Consider the following 6,110-nt stretch of genomic DNA (forward strand, 5'->3'; position numbering starts at 1 on the left):
CTCCCATTCTAACTGTGAAATGAACCTGGATTGTGTTTTCTGGTTTGTTGGTGTGATTGAGATTCCATCTTTGAGCTAGTAAGCCAAACCAAGATGATGCCATCTTAACAAGCATGATGCTAAAGAGAGAGAGAGAGAGAGAGAAGGTACGTTTTAACGTGGGCTTCACAAAGAGTGGTGCAAGCCATAACAAGGCGTTGATTTAACAATACTCAAGAGAGAGTTGCGTGAAAGTTTTTTCACGTGTACTTTGTCTCGGAGAGAATCACAAAATCAAGTTTAGACATAGGCCTATTTATGAATGCTGGAGAGAGAGAGAGAGAGAGAGAGAGAGAGAGAGAGAGAGAGAGAGAGGGTACGTGGTCGACAAAAGCCCTCCCCCTTCTTTTTCATTGTACCAACCTATTATGGAGTTAGCCCAATGTTAAAACTATTGTAACATGGGCTTATAAATAAATGATGTCTCGACAACCCCACATGAGCATGTGTGTGTGTGTGTGTGGGGGGGGGGGAGAGAGAGAGAGAGAGAGAGAGAGAGAGAGAGAGAGAGAGAGAGAGAGAGAGAGAGAGAGAGAGAGAGACATTAGGGAAAACCTTTCGGGTTTGGTGAGTGACAGAGATTCCATGTTTGAATTCAAGATGCCATCTCAAGCATGACTAATCGAGAGTGTAAGTTTTGCATCGTGTAAGTTTTTGTCATGTACATGTGCTCAAGCTTATGTATGTATATCTTTAGTGCAACATCACGTTCCCTTATGTCCTGGAGGGAATCTGAAAATCAAGTTTAGACATAGGCATATATATCAATACTCCTAAAGGTGGTCTATCCCTAGTTGATTACGTTGTGAAGAGAGTGTGGCTAAGAGAAAGGATCTCAAGGCTTATCATACAATAATCGAAGGGATTCATTCCACATGCCAGGAGCATTATCATCAGTCAATGATCACACATTGCTTGATGCCTTGTTTTGTAATGGTACTACACACACATTGAGAAAGAATACATATATATGCGTATGCATGATAATGCGGCACGTTCCTTCGTTTTTACAAAAAGGATTATTATGATTTAAAAAAAACTAGAATCCTTAGGTACCCTTATCCTCTTGATTGCTTGCACCTGTCCATTGTCCAACGTACTTTGAAAGAACGTGTATACTTCCTTCCATTCACGTATAATTATCTTGAAGCACGATGGACACTGCAACCCATACCATTTCTGGTCTGTTCCTCACAGCTCTTCGTATGCGTGTCTTTCTCAAGTATATATGAATAGCTTATAGAGCTTGAACGAGCATGAACATTAAGCCTATGATTATACTCGACGTGAGGAATCGTTGGACATCGATAGAGAAGAGTACATCACAAGGTAGATAATTCCAAATTCATTACGACATTTGAATCTGAGTTACATGTCATTCATCAAGTCATAAGATTTTCGAGCTCGTTTGTGTGAGTGAAGTCGATCATTAGTCCTACGTATTGATTTGTGTGATACAAAACTCATTTTCAAATGTGGTAATGAATTTGTAATTTTCCAATTTGTGAGGTACTTTTGAATCCCTATGGAACATAAGAACAGGCTTCAAGCTCATCAATTTGCGAATGTCAGTCTAGCATTTCTTCCAAGTATGCTTTCAGATTCATGTTCATTCGAGCATCTCAAATATGCTCTATGCCCAAGCACTCACACAATCTTGTTTTACAAGCTTCAGAGCATGGAGTGCACTTGGTTTTGATGAGATGATGATGATGATGTGTGTGTGTGTGTGTGTGTGAGAGAGAGAGAGAGAGAGAGAGAGAGAGAAAGAGAGATGTACCTACTTGCGTTTATGCACCCGTGTGTCAACACAGCAAAAAGCACAAGCTCTAATCAACCTGTATAGGCTTTGTGATTGTAGTGGTTGGACCTTTCAACACACACATCCATCGATTGCCGATCCTTCTTGCCTATGTTGCTTTCTAGCTTCTTGCGCTCTACTGGGGTTGTGCGCTTTGCTTGCTTTCTCTCACATAAATACCACGTTAATGTTCCTCTTGTATGTAAGGAACTTTGATGATATGCCCGGTGTGCTTGTTGATTCTCACACAAAAAAAACGAGGAGAAGTTGAAATCCACAAGAAAACCCACGAATCACAGGTTGCCAAAATCCATCTTCTTTGTAGACACGCTTGGTGTCACAATGCTTTTTAGCAAAGAGAACTTTGGTGATATGCTCAGGGTGTTTTTGATTCACACACAAAAAAACGAGGAGAAGTTGAAATCCCCAAGAAAACCCACGAATCGCAAGTTGCCAAAATCCATCTTTCTTCTTGGTGTCGCACGGAAAAGCTTTTTAGCAAAGAGGCAACATCATCTTTTTAGCAAAGAGGCAACATCATCGTCTTCTTCGTATGGGTGTCTTTCTCAAGTATATATGAACAACTTATAGAGCTTGAACGAGCATGAACATCAAACCTATGATTATACTCGACATGAGGAATCACTGGACATTGATAGAGCAGAGTACATCGCAAGGTAGATAATTCCAACTTTCATCGCAAGGTAGATACTTCCAACTTTCATTACCACATTTGAATCACAGTTACATGTCATTCATCAAGTCATAAAATTTTCGAGCTCGTTTGTATGAGTGAAGTATTAAAGAAAACCATACATAAATTATGGCGAGTTGGCACAGTTCTCCCCGAAATTCAATAAACATAGGAGAACGTGCCCTTCCCCCATTTCCCAAATAGCAATTTCGATATTGAAAGTGGACCAAAACACCTTCAGTGTTGAAGGCGGCCATTAGTCCTACGTATTGATTTGTGTGATACAAAACTCATTTTCAAATGTGGCAATCAATTTGTAATTTTCCGATTTGCGAGGTACTTTTGAATCCCTATGGAATATAAGAACAGGCTTCAAGCTCATCAATTGCGAATGTCAGTCTAGCATTTCTTCCAAGTATGCTTTCAGATTCATGTTCATTCGAGCATTTCAAATATGCTCTACACTACACGAAGTATCTTGCCCAAGCACTCACACAATCTAGTTTTACGAGCATGGAGTGCATTTGGTTTTGATGATGATAATGTGTGTGTGTGTCTGCGTGAGAGAGAGAGAGTACCTACTTGCGTTTATGCACCGGTGTCAGCACACCAAAAAGCACAAGCTCTAATCGACCTGTACAGGCTTTGTGATTGTAGTGGTTGGACCTTTCAACACACACATCCATCGATTGTAGTGGTTGGACCTTTCAACACACACATCCATGGATTTTGCCGATCCTTCTTGCCTATGTTGCTTTCTAGCTTCTTGCGCTCTATTGGGGTTGTGCGCTTCGCTTGCTTTCTCTCACATAAATACCACGTTAATGTTCCTCTTGTATGTAAGGAACTTTGATGATATGCCCGGTGTGCTTGTTGATTCACACAAAAAAACGAGGAGAAGTTGAAATCCACAAGAAAACCCACGAATCACAGGTTGCCAAAATCCATCTTCTTTGTAGACACGCTTGGTGTCGCGATGCTTTTTAGCAAAGAGAACTTTGGTGATATGCTCAGGGTGCTTTTGATTCACACACAAAAAAACGAGGAGAAGTTGAAATCCCCAAGAAAACCCACGAATCGCAAGTTGCCAAAATCCATCTTTCTTCTTGGTGTCACGCGGCGATGCTTTTTAGCAAAGAGGCAACATCGTCTTCGCTGAGCTTTCATGGAAGCAAGAACCACCGCTCTCTTTCTATCTCCTACACGAAGGCGAGAGGCTTTCATGTGGGGCTCACCAAAAATATGAGGGCTCTTTTGTTGGGACCAAGCACCGCGTAGAGTCTCACTCGATCAGAAAGCTGGAAACCCCATTGTTTCTCATAAAATACACACAAGCTTTTTACATCAATCAGCGCAGCATATTGCCCCAAGATTATTGTGCGCGAGCTTTTGAAGGAAAGTTTTTTGAGCTATTTTTAGGAAGCTTGTTATTTAACGAGCTTTTCAAGAAATTTCGGTAATTTATTTTTATTAACATGCCACGTGGTTTTCTCTCCTTTCATGCTTTTTTGCAAAGATGTTAGGCTACCCAAGGTAAGGAAAATCCCAAGCTCATGGACAAGAGAAGGGAGGTTAAGTCCCACACCGAGAGTAGGATGTGGGACATAGGTCGATTTATCAACGAGAGAGAGAGAGAGAGAGAGAGAGAGAGAGAGAGAGAGAGAGAGAGAGGATCATTTTAATGTGTAGAAAATACTTAAAGGGTCTATGTGAGACTAAAATATGTCATATATGATCGTTAGGGATGATCCACCTCGAGACTGAAAAACGTAGCTCCTAGGAGATCTAAAGACTGTTAATGGCTTCTTTTTCCTGCTCTGCTGGCGAATATCGTAGCTCTTAGGAGGGCGGGCAAAGAACGCTTGATTCAAATGGGAGACCGTCATTTTGCTATTGTTTTTCCTAGCAGTATCATCAGCCCCACCACCAACGACGACCGATGTCGCACGATGACTTGTTTTGTTTTATTATTATTATTATGTTGATTAAAGAAAAAAGAAAAATCCCAAGCTCATGGTGGGCAAGAGAGAAAAGGGAGGGAGGTTTATTATTAGTCCCACATCGAGAGTAGGATGTAAAACGCTTAACCTAGAGGATGCCAAACGGGAACCAGCAAGAGCTTCATCCCGGGTGCAGTAGCGCCTTCGATCCGCGTCAGCGGAGGGACGTGGGCTGGGATCGGACGCGTGGCGCCGCTGTGCAGGACCGGTTGCTGGCACATCTTGTGGCGCGCCCATCTCCAAGCCTGGAGTGGAGGTATTGGCACCTTGCCGGAGGGTGAGGTTGTCTGCCATTCCCTGCAGTGGGGGGGACCGCGTGTCAGGCCGGGAACGGAGCAACGATTACCCCCCTCTCCCGGCAGTGGAGGGATAACGCCAGCCCTCGTGCGGCTGCCGACCATCCTCACGCCGCCGCCACTGCGAACCCCAGCCTTTTTCTAATTCTCTTTTCCAATTAATTATTTAAATATATCTTTTTATTAGAAAAACAAAAATAAAAAGTAACTTCTCCCTGCTGCTTGCAGACACCCTGAAGAGCGATAGAGGAGAGCGCTCGCTCTTCTTCTATAGAGAGAGAGAGAGAGAGAGAGAGAGAGAGAGGTACCAGTTTTTCTTTTGCGTTTTTGTTTGGTTGTGGGTCTTTTTGTTTGCAGGGACAAAAACGACTCGGGCACAGAGCTATAGCTAGGCACCCACCTTGGTGGATATATATATATATGTAATGCCAATCGTGGCTTTTTGGCCATAGCTCAAAAGGTAGGTGTCAGTTGGCTAGCTGGGCCGCATGGCAAGGAAGAAGCCATGTTTGTTTTGTTTGTTTTTTTGGGGGTTTAAGGGGGCTTCTCCCATGCCACATTGTCATACATGTCAGAAAAGACACCCCCTACTGTTTGTTGGTGGCTGGCGGTTGTGGAGTACATGATGCTGAGATTGCTAAAAAGAGGGGACTCTGGTGGACAGAGAGCTCAACACCACAGTAAGTCTCAGACAAGCTTTTGGATTTTGTGGACTGCACTGATTGTAGGCAGGCATGGGCATGATCAAAGCGCATTAAGTACAAGCATTTCAAGGGTGTCTTGAGAAATGCTGTCTCACGTTTGTTGGCAGCTTGGGGAAGCATACAAGCATAGACATTGGCCACTAAAGCCACGTTCAAGGAGGTCCATCACACGGACATCGTGTTGGATCCAGGCCTTGCAAGGGCTAGTAGGCCCGGCAACCACATACTGAGGCGACCGCGACCAAGAGTCCAGTTGTTGTTGCAACCATACATGGATGGAGGCTTTGGTTCTGTGGGCGACCACAACCACCACACATTTGAGGGGACCTTCACAATCATTGGGCTGGAACTCGGCTACAGGGGACCTGAAGCTATTGAGACAGCGCAGGAATCAAATCCCTTTCTCCTTATTTATCACTCCATGGCTATGGTGTGAGCTAATGAAGGTATTCTTCACTGCAGAGATGAAACCTCTTACCAATTGGACTACCACCCTGTTGTTGGCAATATGAGAGCTTTTGGAAACAGGTTTTGATGTTTGCAACATCCATATTCTAAAAAAGAATGGCAAGCTCA

General features: G+C 43.3%; 1 pseudogene; it reads left to right on the forward strand.

Annotated features, from left to right (window-relative positions):
* The first annotated feature begins 4,763 nt into the window (after positions 1–4,763).
* Positions 4,764–4,910, forward strand: LOC147630950 (signal recognition particle RNA; annotated as a pseudogene).
* Positions 4,911–6,110: the final 1,200 nt, after the last annotated feature.

This window comes from Cibotium barometz, chromosome 15, assembly GCF_041138505.1.
Source record: "Cibotium barometz isolate CiBa-2024 chromosome 15, ASM4113850v1, whole genome shotgun sequence".
Classification (NCBI taxonomy): Eukaryota; Viridiplantae; Streptophyta; class Polypodiopsida; order Cyatheales; family Cibotiaceae; genus Cibotium; species Cibotium barometz.